This window comes from Mya arenaria, chromosome 1 (genome assembly GCF_026914265.1).
Source record: "Mya arenaria isolate MELC-2E11 chromosome 1, ASM2691426v1".
NCBI lineage: Eukaryota > Metazoa > Mollusca > Bivalvia > Myida > Myidae > Mya > Mya arenaria.
In genome coordinates this window covers 22,626,704-22,646,103 of record NC_069122.1, presented here as the reverse complement: position 1 = coordinate 22,646,103, position 19,400 = coordinate 22,626,704, and positions in this window count along the sequence as shown.

The following is a 19,400-nucleotide window of genomic DNA, read 5'->3' as shown; positions in this document are numbered from 1 at the left end:
TTATGTCGCCTGCGCAGACATGTTTGTCTGTCTACATCATCGGTGGCGATGTTCTTCATATTCAATCACTTACTTATTTTATCTTTACCAAACTATTCACTCTAGAGTTATGGCCCTTGATTTGTCAAAATATAACCAATTTCATTTTGTCTGCTCCTATTTTTCCTTGGTCATAGAGGTGGGACAATGAGGTCATGTTTGAGCTACAGGAAACACGGAGCCAGGCGTGAAGGGTTCGATTTTTTGTCAGGCCAATATTGCAAAGGGCGGAGTAGACTGATGATGTGGAACAGGATTTAAAGTTGATTTGGAAGCTGCAAGGGAGGGTTGTAAGGTGAATGTTGGGTGAAGGAGATTCCATTTACGAATGATAGAAGAATGAATTGGTAGAATTGTGATTTGCAATATTTATGCAAAAAGCTACAGAAACATGCTCAGTAGCAAAAAGTTTAAACATAAACCCGGTTTTGTGGCAATGGGTAAACGCCAAAGACATAGAACACAAAATCACAAACAAGAAACATAGAACAGCACAAAACTCTACACACAGCACAGTGCATAAATATTATATATATATACATATAAAAATAATTGGTATGTTTATCAAGAATTGTTAGGTACCGCCTTGGAACGGTCAGTAAAATGTAAATTTACTGGGGGTTTAAACCAGTTTATGTGCACAAACCACACTCTTATCCCAACAATCCTTAATAAAGATAAAACGCAAAAGGTAAATCTTATCAAAAAATGCATTACTTGGGGAAACTTGTCAATAAAACAAATGATAATAAAAAAACGAAAAGGTAAACCCGAAGTACTTCTATGATTAGAGATCCCAACTCGATCTGCAGACAGAGCACCTAATGCAAATACTTATCAAAGATACGATGCAGTCATCGTTGGAAACCAATAACATCACACACAGTCTGCCCTATGAAATAAAAGGTTTAAAACTGTGTGATCATCGAGTTTCATAATAAAAAGCACCATTGTACTAAAACTGGGAACAAATAAAGAAAAACATTACCAAAAATAAGAGCGACTTGTATATGCTATTCTCTCCTTCCAAATGATTTGAAAAGGTAAAATATATGAAGAAAATTAAGTCACAGCTAAAACACTCGGAGTCAGTCAACACGTGTTCGCCAAAAAAGGTTTTAAAGATAACATGAATTAGCAAATTCTTCATAAAAATCAAAGCACTCAAAGTTTAGTAATGAAAGAATGCTATATTCAACCCAATATTTTGTTTCAGGTATTCATCTTCAAAAACAAGAAGGCAAGTGCTCTTCAAAATATTGCCTTTATATCTACGGTTTTTATAAAATCCAAGTAATTCATTAAGTCTATCTGCCAAACTAATTAAACATTTTAATTTTACGAATTTTCTTTAAAACATCACCATAAAAATCGGGATGAGCATTACTATCAGCAATGAGTGATTTAAGACTACTATTGTACTTTGATATGAGATTATAATGACCATTAACACATTTTGAGAAAGTTTTCCTTAATTTAAAAGCAATGATGGAATGGAATTATTTTTCTGAAAGTGTACCTGTGGTCGGGCTCGTCAGCAAGCGAGAGCGATAAATATGTAGGTGTTAGATAATGATTCATTTTATACAAAACGGTAAGTTTGTTTGTGCCATCTGTTCAGAGGTTCAATGTTGACTCCATTGTAAAGTTTCAATATATTATATTTTTTATACGAAAAATATACAAAAAAACGGAAGCCCATTAACGTTGCTTTATAGAATTCACAAAGCAGTTGACTCTGTTAACTATTCATCATTTTATGATGTTCTACGTAAAGCAATATCTCAAAACAATATCTCGGGTGTTCGTATTGAAAAATTAAGTCAATATATGCCTTTGTCATAGGTGTTGTTAAAACCAAAATAGGACTTTCCGATATTTTTATTGACCAATAGGATAGCGTCAAGATTGTAGTTTAACTCCAATATTGTTTGCCTTGTTCATAAATGAATTGTATAGCTTGTAAGTTTCAATATATTATATTTTTTATAACGAAAAATATACAAAAAAAAACGTATGCCCATTAATGTTGCTTTATAGAATTCACAAAGAATTTGACTCTGTTTACCATTCATCGTTTTATGATGTTCTACGTAAAGCAATATCTCAAACAATATCTCGGGGTGATCGTATAGAAAAATTAAGTCAATATATGCCTTTTGTCATTGGTGTTGTTAAAACCAAAATAGGACTTTCCGATATTTTTATTGACCAATAGGATAGCGTCAAGATTGTAGTTTAATTCCAATATTGTTTGCCTTGTTCATAAATGAATTGCATAGCTTGACGTTGTTCTTAAACGAGAGTGTAAGAGGTATTCAATCTTTTCCTGTATGTGTATCTGACACCATTGTAGGCCTACAAATGCAGGTAAATATACTACAGGGCCCAGGTCTTTTGCGATGAATGCAAGCTTGTGGTTAATATAGACAAAATGAAAGTTATGGTATTTAAGAATGGTGGGATATTATCAAGGCATGGGAATTGGTTTTATGCAAATAGTAAACTGTAGATGTTGTAAAGAGTTTTGATTATATTAGGGTTCATTTCTAAAGTACATTATTTCTTTATAAAATCGCCGAACATACAGTACTGTTAAGACCAAACTTGACAGTAAGTGAACTTCTTGTTCACTATCAGTTCACCATCAGTGCACTTCGTAGTGCACTAGGGTAAGACCAGGGAAAGACTAAATGCAGATAAGGCTTCTTCAGTCTATCATAAAAGCTATCTTTACAGTGAAACTTAGAATGATGAGTGTAGTTTAAACAGATGTTTTTATGTTAATTAATACATAGAGAATAATTATAATCCATTTGGACCTTTCATGTAAATAATATAGATTTATAAAATTAAATAACTGATGTTGTTTTATAAAAAAAATGGCAAACAAAGATATTTAAATGTTTTTTGTTTTCTTTTGAAATATGCATTGCATTATTTTGATATAAATTGATAGGTATAATGATATAATTTTGGTTCTGGGTTAATGGGTTTCATCTTCAAACACTTATTGAACATAACAATGAAAGGAATTCACGAGCCTTTATTTAAAGTAAAACAATGAGTTTCACAAGGTGATAATTACAAGTTGTTCGTTATTTGAAATAGTAAATCATCAAAGTTCACGTCTTATTGTTTCAAGCTCAAACTGTGAAATTGTAGATTCATTCAAAGGTTATAGAAACAAAGATTTTCTTCCATCTATTCTGAAACTTTCAATTTTATGTTTATTTTTGTTTAACAAATGTATTATGACTTAAGGTGACAACCTGACAGCAATCATTATCAAATAAGTACATCATTAATTATTATAGAATATTTAATACATTGTACCCAGATTTATTAATTGCATTTCTGATTTGAAACACATAATAGATAAACACATATTTTAAATGTTTTGTATAAATGAAAATACAAATGAAATACTATCCATTGAAGGCTAATTTAAGCCTTCTTTAAGTGCCCCCCCCCCCCCCCATAGTACACAATTCTGTGTATTGATCTGTATCTTTATTGCCTCCTGCTGTCTATCAAATCTCAGATCTGTCAGTGTTTGAATAATCGTTTATTTTTTTAAATCATATTAAAGGCATTATTACGATGCTTTAGAGTAAGAATAAGAGTAATGTTAGATATTATTTATAATATCCAATTAATATCATTTATATTATACAACATAAATGGAATGAAACCCTTTTAGCTTTATGTGTTTATTATTTACTTCCCATCAGTCAAATTAATACATTGGCTATGCATACATTGTTTATGCAAGAATTGGTTGTGTATTAGAGACAATGCTATTTTCTTCTCTAAATGGTGTCACCTCTAAATGGCCCCGCGCCAATAAACAAATACACAGGAAATTGGCCCTGCAATGACACTAGTGCAATAAACAAGGGATACACAGCAAATAATTATCATGACAATCATTCCTAAAACTAGGCCTTTGAAGGAAACTCAATATATTTTTATAAATTTTGTTTTAGAGAAAAGATATAAACAAATATGTGTTGATAAAATATATGAAATAGGCTATATTTTGTGTTGCAACTGCATTATAAAATAAAAGTACTATTTCTTTAGGACACTTTTCATCATTTGTTAATCAAATTGTATAGATTTTTTTTATTTACCATGCATATCATGTATTTTTACATCAAATAGCAAGTTTAATAGGAACTCATTCATTGTAATGCCTGCTTAATGGTTGCATGCATAGGATAATTCCCTTTTTTGGTTCCTGACACTTCCTGTGTTTATTCTATTGGTTCCTACCTATCGGGGCTAACACTGTTACAATCTCATAATCTCATCACAAAAGTATGAATAAGCATTTTATCATTTTGCTAAAATTCAATTAATTTTAATGCCAGGTTAGTCGGCCATTTGGTAGGATAATTTCCTTTTGTGCTATTTTTATAGACAAAGATAAATAGATACATTCAGTATCAAATGCTCAAACTAGGCTTTTAAAATGTTAATGTTTGAAAAGTAATGAAATAAATCGTGAATATAGTTACATAACATCTTTACAGGACAGTATCAGACAATTGCAATATCATTTAGATTAGCATTTATTAACTTTTTGATGAAGTTATAATGTAATGCATATGAAAAAGCCTGAGCTACTATTTTTAAATCATTTTTTTTTCAACATCTTTAAATCACAATTACTTTTTTATCTTAAACATTGGTTTTGCATTCACAGTTTGAATATAAAAGTGCTGTTCTCTTATATACGTAGGATTCAGAATTATTATTTTGTAATCACTAATTGACTTTAATTAAATGTCTGAATTACCAAAAAAATCATAATTGTTTGGATGTTATAATTGTAGCACAATTATATTTATATCACCCCTATTTTCAAATATTGGCTTACAAAGAAATTTATTGTATTTATTTAAGAAATGTTTTATTCTCATTTCACCTACATTAGAATTAAAAAATTTGTCAAATATAGTCAGTAAATGACGGGTAGAAACCCCTTGTCTTTAGTTACTGGCCCATTAAATGATTAACATCATAAAGTCATCAGTAAACTGTAACTGCTTGAGGAAATGATCTTATCAGTAAAATTAAATTAATATAGTAAGGCCAATCTGAGTGGACCAGTAAAATCAATACTGACTTATCTAATAGACTATAGACTACATTAGTTTATCCATAGTGCACAAATTGTTCACTACGAGTGCACTCCTAGTGAACAATTTAAGAGTGTAAAGTTTGGTCTTAACAGTACTGTATGCCAATTAAGGCAAATCGAGAATGTTTGCATGTTTTAAGTTCATTTCAGAATTATAGTTATATACCGTATAAAGCATTTTCCAAAGTATTTGATGCACAAATTATGCCAATTATGTAATATGGCTCAGAATTATTGGGACTGAAACGTAATAGTATTGCACGAGCGAAAATACATTTCTATGTATTGCTACGTATAACTATTGCATGGGCTGTTCTCTCCCTGAGAGCATTGCGATCTTTGTGGACACCAAACGAAGCAACAAAATGCTTGTAATGATGTGATTATAATTGACTTTGGACGTTTCCCTATGTATATTTATTCATCGAAACGTTGTATTAAATACTGGACTCGTCTTCTTAATATGCCAAAATACTAGATGCCCTAGATTTTGTTATGATATGCGTGTATATTATGATAGGTTTGGCTTGATAATTGAGAGAATGCTGTTAAAGAAAATATATAATAACGGCGTTGGCTACATTTGGGAACGCCAACATGTCGATAATGTTACACTGTTTCCATTTAATATGCATATACTAATAGGTTAAAAGATCAGTATTTACAAATGCGGAGGGCCAGATGTACAGCGAATGTATACGCAACATTAATCAAATTTATCAATTGAACCATATGTTTATGTTTGAAATGTAGGTAAATTTTGGAAATGTTTTGCATCATTTATCATTTAGATGTTCTATAAATATTAATTCTAATGTAGCTGGTAGAAAATGTGGCATACACCGAGAAGAACGCTCTTGTCCATACTGCGAATGCCGTGTATTGAAGATAAATTAATTTTTGTCGTTGACACGTCCTTTATATACTGTTATAATTATAAGGTAGGTATTACGCATTTTGATGAAAAAAGCTTATAGAAGTTTAGTTATGAAATCTTTACATATAATTGTCACAATCTATCACATTTGTATTATATACGTAGGTTCTTGTGTTTGAGAATGGGCCGGAAAAATCGAGCTTGAATTTGATCTATTGCTGTATTTTGTAGTACCAGTTATGACCGCCTCAATGTCAGCTTTTAGCTGCTCTGAGACATTGTCCCAGATCAGGTTTCCGTTTTAGAAGGATTAAACAAGCCAATTTAAAATTTCTGTACAATCAACAGGATTACAGTGTATTAACACTTATAAGTATATATGCTAGTGTCAACAGTAAAACGTCTGACATTGAAACGTATGTGATGTGGGTGACTATTAAATTGATATAGATAAGAAAGAATAAGGGTCCAACAATATATTGTTCGGGGACCACGGATGAGATATAAGACAAGATTGATTGCCCGTAAGCAACGACTACTCGTTGTTTGCGAGAAGACAGGTATGAGTTTATTCAGTTAAGGGGAATTCCTTTAATTCCGAGATTCTGTAGCTTGAAAAAGAAGGCGCTGTGCCAGACACAGTCGAAGGACTTTGATATATCACAGAAAACAGCACGGACTTCTGTTCCTTCGCCAATGGCCCTACAGATATCATTGTAGATGTAAATGAGTTTATTTACCGTTGAGTATCCGCGGATGAAGCCATCGTTCCATTAGTTTGCCAACACAGCAAAGAAGAAAGATAGGCCGGTAGTTCTGGGGAGCTACCGAGTCAGATTTCTTCAAAGATCGGAGAGACATTTGAAAGTTCCAATTTGAATGGAAGCGTGATGACGATATCAACTTTGTAAAGAACAACGATAGAAGACGCACAAGAGTATCTCAACCTTCGTTGGGGAGTTTAGGACTGACCATGTCCAAGCCACATGACTTAAAAGGATTGACCTTTGTAAGAGCGTCTCTGATGTCTTGTGGGGGAAATAACAGTTGTTGATAGGAAAAGGATGATTTCACCATAGGCAGTGGATTGTTGACAGAAGAATGCATTCAATAGTTTTCTAAGTCACTGATTGCAGTGGTTCCAGTAGCTGTTAGGGTGATAAATCAGTTTGATTGCTTTTTATTTAACCGTTTTAAAGTTATATGTAGCTTGAACCACTCCTTGATACTTATGTTTTCGCTGATTATTCGTTGATTTAGCTTATATTTGAAAATCGAGTTAGGGTTTACGTATTTCTCTTGTGACTTCGTTGCGTTCAAAGTTTTACCATACCATTTAATTATTTGTTACTGATTTAGCTTTTTTGTGAAGTATTTTACATTTTTTTTATTAAATTGCGGAGGTGAGAATTGAACCAAGAAATGTTGATTGGGCGTATAGTTTCTTTTGATGGGATAGTTTTTAAAGCTCCATTTAGTAAGTTTTCATTTACTAAGAGACAACTAGATTGTTACTGTTAATAATTTTGTTCCAATCAACATTTTAAAGTTCGTTTCCAAACCTGTCAAAATATTTCGCCTGGTCGTATATTTTCCTTTTGAAATTTTATATTTTAGGTTTATTTAAACAGACTTAAATTGGTACCTGAAGAGTTCTTTCCCTGCCAAAAAGCAGAGAGGGAATAGTATACACGCCTTCCAAAGAAAATGCCTGTTTTTTTTTCGTTTCGCTTCACATCCCGTTCATCCATTGATTATATTTACTACAATTATACTCACTAATGAAACATGGGGTCAAGCTCAATATCAAACGGTTAGGTAAAGGATTTGAGTCTCGGCTCTGTGTTCATTCAATTCATTTAACAATTGTTCCAATCAACCTGGGACAATACCAGAATGTGTTTTACGTCTGTGTAAATTTTGGAGCGCGTTAATTTCTTAATTAGGGCTAAGACATGCGGAACATTCGCCAAACAGTCTTCCATGTCGTGAAGTCCAATTAAAAGTACACCTAAATCAAACTAATGACAGCAACAAGGTAACCTAAATGTTGATTTTACAACAACAATAACACACTTCTAAGAATGACGGGCATCATGCTCTGCTCCGTCAACTAGCGTTTGTATTTTGTATGATGGGACACACAGCCTCAAAAATAAAGTTACAAAACTTACGATTATTTTACGATAGCGTAGCAGACTCTGTCCGTAAGTATGTAGACCTGTATGTTCCTTATTTCTACACTATACCAATTAATTGACTTTCAGTCTATCGTTTGAATCCTGAACGAAGAGTCAGCACCAGTCCTGTGTCCGAACTGGCAATGGTTGATCGCGGTACATAATGTAAGGGCGGAATTGCAAATTCTGAGCTGAGGTCCACGAATACCTCTGGCACTTTAGAGCTATTTGTTGTCAAGTTTGCCCTTTTACAGTCATTCTAGTCTAACTAGATTGTGCTCAGATGTATGATTGACTTTGCAACCTGATTGGAATTTTAGTTTGTTGGTTTCAAGGAAGTTACATGACCTAGATTTCATTGTTTGCATTAATTCAGTGAAAGTTAATGTGCGTGGCCGGCAATGGTTACAGTCTCACTCCATGAATCTGGTGTTGAATCTGATTTCCAGGATTGGTTAAAGGGGCCTAGCAGCGTTTCGGTTTTGAAGAGGGTTTTTTAAGAATTGTATAGTGTACATGCTACCCTCACCTGGTGCCTACTTTCACAATTCCAGTACACGTAGCGCTTAAAAGTGCCTGGATAATGACGATTTCACCGAAACGCCGTATATTTGCTGTTTTAATGATGTTCTTTATACGGTTTCTTTGTTCTACGGTTCACAAAATATGAGATTTTTTTTCAAACGTGAATAAAACAAACTTTTGAGTTGTTCAATGTGTTTGAGTAGCTACCAGATTTAATTGCATTTTTGGGCCATTGACATTTTGTTATTTTTCAAAAATGTTGTAATCCCGGGCCTACATGTATACGCCCCTGAGTCTTCAGACAAGTTGTCTTTTGATAGAATCGCACACGCGTACATGCCCAAAAAGGCTACACACAATTACAGCTTTACCAGATATAGCTTTAATAAGCAAACTTATCTGTACTCAAAGCTATAAACAGCAATAGGCAGTAGCTAGATAATGGGGGGGGGGGGCAGACACCAGGAGCCGTAAACCAGGAGCCGTAAACCAGGAGCCATAAACCAGGAGCCATAAATCAGGAGCCATAAACCAGGATTTTTTTAAAGCAAATTTCCATCATGATACAAGTATGACGTAGTCGAGCTAACCTTTACTCGAGTCCTTAACCTCGACCTTAACCCTAGAGGTGGGGATGAATATTGTCATACGTTACGAGCGCTATACCAGGGGAGGCAACTGCATAATCTTTTGTCGGTGTTTAACCTAGCCGAGCAGAATGATGACGTTCGATATCTGCTTTGTGCAATTGACATACTATCGAGAAGGCTTTGGGTGCAACAGCTAAAAAGGAAGACTGCAAGAGGTTTTAAGCGCTATGAAGAAACTATTTTAAGTGGCAACGAGGGCGATGATGCGATACTTTTTTCGTACGAAGTCATACAATAGCAAAGGGTTTAAGAATATGAGATAGTATTTTGAGTATTAGTCATACTTTGTAAAATGTGTATTGACCTAGTTTTCATGTTATCTATTCATACTACTTTCTGCGGTTACGTTTACCTTGGTTTTCAACACTAAACAGTGTTAAGTTTCTTTACTCATTGGTAAAACAGATTCGGTTGAAAGGTATTGAACGAGTTATTATAAATTAATGTTTATGTTAAAATATAAGCGATTGTTTCCCGTTTAACGAAGGAAAATGCAATGTATAATAGTTGAATCTAAACAGCGGTTTAAACTAACCTAAGGGTATTATTTCCGGGTTTATGTATAATAAAGGAACACAATTATACAGCTGTTTAAAACGTATCTTAGACTCAAGTTAATACTAACAATACATTAATCAGACGTCTCATTTCGAATCGAGTATTTGGTATTTCAGAATGATATTCGCGTGATAAGCTTTCATGAGTCAACGATACTTATGATTTCGTTTTCGCGCGTATACTCATTTGTATTCAATTATTCTTATTTAATAATTTCGTAATGATATTCTCGGTTTCCTTTTTTGAATGTTATAACACGATGGAATGACGCAACTTGGGTATGCCACTGAAGTGAATATCAGAGTACAATCATGTTGAGGCTTAAAGAAGAGGCGATAATTTCATATTTATTCGAATGTAAACTTTAAAACTGCGACTCTTTTAAAGTTATGATTACTCATATATTTCAAGAGACATTCATTGATTTCGCGATATTAATCGTGTCACAAAGGGCATACAAAGATGAATTAGTTTTAAAACAGTAACGATATCTGACGTTATGTTTACAGCGACAGTTTTACAAATTGTGTGCATGTATGAGGAGGGTGCATTTTCAGTCCTGTTAACGAAGACGTTTCTCAGTTATGTTAAAGAAAACGTTTTTTAGTCTTTATGAGGAAGTATAAGGTTAGTTAAGGAGTGAGAGATCAGGAAGCGAGGCATGCCTCTCCATTGCCTGTCTCCTCATTGCCTCCTCGTACCTCCTCATTGCCTCCGCATTGTTTCATCACTACCTCATCATACCTCCTCATTGCCTCCTCATCCCTCCACATTGCCTCATCATACCTCCTCCTTGCCTCCTCATACCTCTTCATTGCCTCCTCATTGCCTCCTCATTGTTTCATGACTACTTCATCATACCTCCTCATTGCTTCCTCATCCCTACACATTGCCTCCTCATACCTCCTCATTGCCTCCTCATACCTCCTCATTGCCTCCTCATCCCTCCCCATTGCCTCCTCATTGTTTCATCATAACAATGAGATGGACTTTTGAGGGATAGAAAACGTCCGCAAAGATGGAACAAAATGCTCAAGAAAATAGCATATTTCAATGTCCCAAATGCGCCTACGTGTTCTTCTTTTGGAGAAATATTTTGACACGTTTCAAGATAGGAGAACATTTTTTGATCATTTGAAACTTAGACTTGAAACTAAAATCTCGTGACACAATACTGGCGGATGTCGAAAGGTAAAGACGTGTATTTAAAAATGGATTTGTTCGATAAAAATAACAAGACGGCGAACAGGAAGTTTAAAAAGGGTGTTCGCAAAACAAATCAGGTGCCTTATTCCAAAATGGTAATAAGAATGGTTTTACCAGCTGAGCAGACGACGGCTATCGCCAAGAGTATGCTAGAACGTCAGTCAAAGCCTACCCGGATATTGATAGATCTGGAGTTACAGCGAATGGCGCTAGCCAGTAAAAGACGAAATCGCAAAAGTCCCGGGGCCAAGTCGGAAAGCCTTCGTAAGAAGAACAACAAGCGATCTAGAAAATAGGCGTCCTCTAAGGAAGGAAAGCCCAGGCAGAACTCCAACAAGATCGAGTCCATCACGACCATTGGAGAAATATTAAGCTGAATGCTGTCCCGACTCCTCCTCAGTATCGTTCGAGACGTTGAGGACAATGCACCAGTGCGATATTTGTTTAAAGTATTTTGGAAGGCAAGATAATATGTTACGACACAAAAAGTCTGCTCATTCCGACGTGGACTCTAAAGTAGACGCGATGTCGGATACTAGTGTTCAAGAGGATATTTTTGGACCTGTCCCCGAAACCGTTTCCGATAGCAGCGACGACGAAGACGATGACGTATCTGTTGCCTCTGAGGACTCTGTCGATAGTGATCCCTGGCAAGACATTGTTGAGGAAGCGTTTGATAAGTGTCAGTCACAATACGAGGCTGATGTAAATGGACTTATGGAGGAGGATGCAAGTATGAGTGAGCGTGAAGCTAAGGAACATGTCTTTGTAGACATGAAAAACACTTTTCGAAAAGCTATGATGAACGTTTTTGGTAGCAAACTAGGCTAGTTCACCGTTATGAAAAAAGATCCGGTGTATAAAGCTGTGAAAAATACAGCGAATAAGCTCGTAGCGGAAGAAAACTATGAACCGGAGGAAGCTTTAAAGTACGCCATTCTGAAGCGGAGATTCCTCTTTGATAAAGTCTTGGATACTTACGATATTCCTCAGTTAGAGAACGACGAAGACATGGAACAAGAATAAAAGTCCAGAGTGACTTTGATACGACTCGTGTTATGCTGCCCGTTGGACATTTGCGGGTACTTTCTCTCGCAAAAGCGCCAAGAGGACTATAATTATATATTTATACTTGATTAAAGTTGTGACTTAAATCTGAGACGACTGTGTGTTCTATTACAAAATGTGGATGCTGCATAAACGTTTTGATCATGTTGCATATATTTGGTTTATGTTGCATATATCGCATTATAGCAAATACACATGAAATAGCATGTACATTTTGCTGCCAATGATATAACATGTTATGTTAGCAGCTATTATTATAATACTTATACTTGCGCGGTATCATTCGACTTATAATATTGAGAATAAAGCTATATTTTCTAAGTCTCACCTGTGCAGAATTGCTTTCATGCTAACAAACTGACGTTTATAGACAAATGCATTTGATATAAACGGTTAAAAGAAAAGAATTAAAAGTGAACAAAATACGGTGTTTGCCTTTTTTTCTTCTTTTTTTTATTCAGCATATATATACAATTAGGATGGATTGCCAAAAAACAACGCTAGCAAACGCATAACCGAACAAAGTATGAATCGAATTGAACCGAAATAATTTTAAAAAGTCAACTGAGGAATTGTTTAAAAATTCGTAAAATATTATGGATTCAAACCGAGTACTAAAGAGTTGAATGAATCCCTTATCAAATAAAGTCTATACCTGAAAGCGCGACCCTATAGTATCTCAAGTATAAAACATGATTGATTTTTTAAAAATGACCGCGCTTTATGAAAACCGTATGATATCGGGTGTTTATCTAAATAAAGCGCGTTATCGCATTTAAACAAATTTATTTTGCTATAAAATAGACAACCACTTCTGGTACGATTTTAAATTCACTTTAATGACGCCGGCAAGTTGTGCCATTCCATCATGTTAATACTCTCAGAAAAGCGAACAAAGAATACCAAACGAAACTGTTCAATAAATGTAATAGAATACTAATGAATATGCGCGCGAAAATGAAAACATAATTATCGTCGAGTCAGGAATTCTTTTCACATGAATGACATTCTGAAATACGACACTCGATTCGAAATGAGATGTCTGATTTGGTAAATACGTTATTAGTATTAGCTTTACCCTTAGATACGTTTTAAACAGTGGTATATATTCCATAATTATACATGAACTCGCAACAAATACATGGTCTACCCTTACATTAGTTTAAAGCGGTTATTTATATTCCACATTCATATATAAACTAACCAGACTGTACAATAACACATTTCAATGTCCCTTTGTTAATCGGGAAACTAATCGCTCGTATTTTAAAGTAGCTGTCTCACGTATTGGCACCAAAAAAAAAATTATAATTCTTTAACGAATCTCAGGACAATTATCTAATAGAATGTGTTACGCTTTGATATCATAATTGAAAAAAAAGTACCAAAATGTAAAAAAAAATTGTGTCGGAGACCGGGTACGAAGGCTAACTCTAATCGGGTGACATATTTAAGCTATACACCTACTCGGTAATATCACGTGATAACACCGACTAGCCAATCAAGCATAAGGCATGAATTCTACCTGGTAGACATACCCAGTCTTTTTAAATGGAAAAATACGAAATAACTGCTAAACTTAAATAAATTGTAAACTTTGTAGTACTTCAGTTAATAAGTTTCAATGCATTGTACAAATCGATGCCAAGTTTATGTCACTTTTCGACAATTTTCTTTTTTCCCCGCTATTTTATCATACGTGAAACAGCCCCTTTAACATAATCGTTAATTAAAGATAACCCGTTTAATACATTTTAACCGATTCTATTTTATCAATGAGTAAAGAAAATAAACGGAGTAAAAAGTGTTCAGTGTTTCAAACCAGGTGTCGATGTGTACAATGTTATTGAAACTAACTTACTGGAGAATCACATTGTTTACAATTAAATCATTTTTCATAGATTATTCAATTATTTTTTTCATATACAAAAGTGAATGGGCTTTTCTACTAAGTAAACTCAACATTACGTTATTTTTCGTGCGATAAGCTAGACGATATGATCAGAGGGTAGGTAGGTAGGTAGGTGGGTGGGTGGGTGGGTGGGTGGGTGGTAGGGTAGGGTAGGGTAGGGTAGGGTAGGGTAGGGTAGGGTAGGGTAGGGTAGGGTAGGGTAGGGTAGGGTAGGGTAGGGTAGGGTAGGGTAGGGTAGGGTAGGGTAGGGTAGGGTAGGATATGATATGATATGATATACACGAACATCAAAAGAACATTGTGATATAATATAGATGGACATTACGAACATTAAACATTTCCAGTAATCATTTACAAAACCAACATCTTCCATGCACATACAACTATGTATAGATAGTCAGATGTAGTCTAAATTGGCAAAATATATGAACGATAATTATTCAGAGTTATCTACTCAAGATGTATTACAGACAATCTCTACATGGCGCTTTCTGGGTAAAATACAAGTAAAGCACATTTGTCCAGATTAGTAATAGCGAAGCAAAGTAAACACTAAGGTTGCCTTAAACAAAACGAAAATTAAGACAGTTTATAGTGAAAACCGTTTTTGAAGCTATTCAGTAATCTAAAGTTACACCCTCCGCAAGAGTCTGACTATTGCAACTGTGACAGGATAGTTGGCAAAACTGTCATCATATATATCGGTACTAAGTGAAAATAGATACACACATTGATCAGTACATGTCATTGTCATTATCGACTTAAAAATGTCGATCCCACACTGTTCGTAAATTGTATCCCAAAGGGAATTACGGTACTCTTCTTTCGCATGACAATAAAGTAAGAGATGAACAATAATATTGTCTGTCCTTAAATTACAGCATTTACAAATTTGTAAATATGAGCGTGACACAAATAGACCAAAATCACTTAGAATCTGCTTACAGATTGATCGCAGTTTGGGTTTATTTCTTGCAATAATCCATAGTGGCGAACAATTATTAAAAGATATCATATTTTGCATTGCTCGATTTTCGTTCACGGTTCGTTCAAAATGAGTTTGTCTAGCTGGGAGTAACACGCTTTTATGAATAGTTTTTTTTCCATTCATATTTGGATGGAAATTGCCCAGTATTTATATATTGCGTTATAGGTATTTTTGGTACAAGCGATAAATTTCAGGTACAAAACCTACAGTTTGTCTATCAAAGTTGATGTAGCGTATTAGTCTACTGTTGAAGATGATCTTCGCTAAATATTGACACGGAAGTCTGCACATTTGACCGAAAAATTGAAGTTTTTTACAATCGATAAGTACTTCAATAGATGTAATGTTCAAAGCAGATAAAACGAATTTAGTAGCAACACTTCTTTGAAATCCTTGCATGTGTTTTACACAAAACCTATGCGCAACTTCTAGTCTCTGAATTTCATTCTTTGATATATTAGTCCATAGTTCACACCCGTACAGGGCCCGTGGTAGGATCGCTGACTGACAAGTTAGGTATATATATTTTCTTATTTAATATTCCAGTAGTGTAGTGTAAGCCTTAAGTTAAAGATCCCGATTTGAATCCCCGCTCCGACCACGGATATTTATTTATTTCATTTACCTCATGTGTGTCAATCTGATGCATAGTCCCTTTAAACTTATATACACCCACCACGGTCGTCACTCCTTTAAACGAATGTTAACAAATATATATCAAAATGCATTTCTTGCTTTTGTAATACTAGCCTTGTCAAAAAGGTCTCACAAAGGTGAACTAGTTGAAATACTGCGCTGTGAATTATCACTGTGCTAACCCGATGATAAAAGTACACATTACGCTCTAATCATCTCCTTACCCATTTCTGACGACATGAGGATTGAAAGGTTATATCAACTTAGCAAGGTAGGTTATGTATCAACTCCAATTTCTTAAATGAACTGCCTTTCGGCAATTGCGGTTATCATCTCAGATTGAAATAACTGTTGTTTTATAAATGGTAGTGTTTTTTTGAGTGTCTGTCGGCGTGTACATGATGTTTATTGCAATAACTTAAATTGTTATGTTAATTAAACATGATTTGTATAAAATAATTATATTCAAAACATCAATATTGTGATGTCATTTGATAACATGATTTCGGTTACAGTCGGGCCGTTCTATTTACGGACTGGGTAAGACAGGATTACTGAAAGGTTTTCTTAAATAAAATGAAGAATTTTTGTTTACAATTCCTGAACGCAATAATCAACTATTGGTGTAAATAAAATTAATGAATTGCGGGATTGATGTCATTATCGGTAATATGAACGCAATTGGGCTGGTTACAGTACGAATAGAGTCCGTCTAAACATTGTATTGTCTCAGTTTCAATATTATCCATTCACACTACTTTTTAAACTAATGTAAGGGTTGACCATGTATTTGTTGCGAGTTTATGTATAATTATGGAATATATACCACTGTTTAAAACGTATCTAAGGGTAAAGCTAATAATAATAACGTATTTACCAAATCAGACATCTCATTTCGAATCGAGTGTCGTATTTCAGAATGTCATTCATGTGAAAAGAATTCCTGACTCGACGATAATTATGTTTTCATTTTCGCGCGCATATTCATTAGTATTCTATTACATTTATTGAACAGTTTCGTTTTGGTATTCTTTGTTCGCTTTTCTGAGAGTATTAACATGATGGAATGGCACAACTTGCCGGCGTCATTAAAGTGAATTTAAAATCGTACCAGAAGTGGTTGTCTATTTTATAGCAAAATAAATTTGTTTAAACACCCGATATCATACGGTTTTCATAAAGCGCGGTCATTTTTAAAAAATCAATCATGTTTTATACTTGAGATACTATAGGGTCGCGCTTTCAGGTATAGACTTTATTTGATAAGGGATTCATTCAACTCGTTAGTACTCGGTTTGAATCCATAATATTTTACGAATTTTTAAACAATTCCTCAGTTGACTTTTTGAAATTATTTCGGTTCAATTCGATTCATACTTTGTTCGGTTATGCGTTTGCTAGCGTTGTTTTTTGGCAATCAATCCTAATTGTATATGCTGAATAAAAAAAATAAAAAAAACAAAGGCAAACACCGTATTTTGTTCACTATTTATTATTTTTTTTTAACCGTTTATATCAAATGCATTTGTCTATAAACGTCAGTTTGTTAGCATGAAAGCAATTCTGCACAGGTGAGACTTAGAAAATATAGCTTTATTCTCAATATTATAAGTCGAATGATACCGCGCAAGTATAAGTATTATAATAATAGCTGCTAACATAACATGTTATATCATTGGCAGCAAAATGTACATGCTATTTTATGTGTATTTGCTATAATGCGATATATGCAACATAAACCAAATATATGCAACATGATCAAAACGTTTACGCAGCATCCACATTTTGTAATGGAACACACAGTCGTCTCAGATTTAAGTCACAACTTTAATCAAGTATAAATATATAATTATAGTCCTCTTGGCGCTTTTGCGAGAGAAAGTACTCGCAAATGTCCAACGGGCAGCATAACACGAGTCGTATCAAAGTCACTCTGGACTTTTATCATTGTTCCATGTCTTCGTCGTTCTCTAACTGAGGAATATCGTAAGTATCCAAGACTTTATCAAAGAGGAATCTCCGCTTCAGAATGGCGTACTTTAAAGCTTCCTCCGGTTCATAGTTTTCTTCCGCTACGAGCTTATTCGCTGTATTTTTCACAGCTTTATACACCGGATCTTTTTTCATAACGGTGAACCAGCCTTGTTTGCTACCAAAAACGTTCATCATAGCGTTTCGAAAAGTGTTTTTCATGTCTACAAAGACATGTTCCTTAGCTTCACGCTCACTCATCCTTGCATCCTCCTCCATAAGTCCAGTTACATCAGCCTCGTATTGTGACTGACACTTATCAAACGCTTCCTCAACAATGTCTTGCCAGGGATCACTATCGACAGAGTCCTCAGAGGCAACAGATACGTCATCGTCTTCGTCGTCGCTGCTATCGGAAACGGTTTCGGGGACAGGTCCAAAAATATCCTCTTGAACACTAGTATCCGACATCGCGTCTACTTTAGAGTCCACGTCGGAATGAGCAGACTTTTTGTGTCGTAACATATTATCTTGCCTTCCAAAATACTTTAAACAAATATCGCACTGGTGCATTGTCCTCAACGTCTCGAATGATACTGAGGAGGAGTCGGGACAGCATTCGGCTTAATATTTCTCCAATGGTCATGATGGACTCGAGCTTGTTGGGGTTCTGCCTGGGCTTTCCTTCCTTAGAGGACGCCTCTTTTCTAGATCGCTTGTTGTACTTCTTACGAAGGCTTTCCGACTTGGCCCCGAGACTTTTGCGATTTCGTCTTTTACTGGCTTCCGCCATTCGCTGTAACTCCAGATCTATCAATGTCCGGGTAGGCTTTGACTGACGTTCTAGCATACTCTTGGCGATAGCCGTCGTCTGCTCAGCTGGTAAAACCATTCTTATTACCATTTTGGAATAAGGCACCTGATTTGTTTTGCGAACACCCTTTTTAAACTTCCTGTTCGCCGTCTTGTTATTTTTATCGAACAAATCCATTTTTAAATACACGTCTTTACCTTTCGACATCCGCCAGTATTGTGTCACGAGATTTTAGTTTCAAGTCTAAGTTTCAAATGATCAAAAAATGTTCTCCTATCTTGAAACGTGTCATCGCAGCATACACATTTATTAGAATAATACGCGCTAGTATGCCATATTCTTAAATGATGCAAAAAATTTCTCCAAAAGAAGAACACGTAGGCGCATTTGGGACATTGAAATATGCTATTTTCTTGAGCATTTTGTTCCATCTTTGCGGACGTTTTCTATCCCTCAAAAGTCCATCTCATTGTTATGATGAAACAATGAGGAGGCAATGAGGAGGGATGAGGAGGCAATGAGGAGGTATGAGGAGGCAATGAGGAGGTATGAGGAGGCAATGTGGAGGGATGAGGAGGCAATGAGGAGGTATGATGAAGTAGTCATGAAACAATGAGGAGGCAATGAGGAGGTATGAGGAGGCAAGGAGGAGGTATGAGGAGGCAATGTGGAGGGATGAGGAGGCAATGAGGAGGTATGATGAGGAAGTGATGAAACAATGCGGAGGCAATGAGGAGGTACGAGGAGGCAATGAGGAGACAGGCAATGGAGATTCATGCCTCGCTTCCTGATCTCTCACTCCTTAACTAACCTTATACTTCCTCATA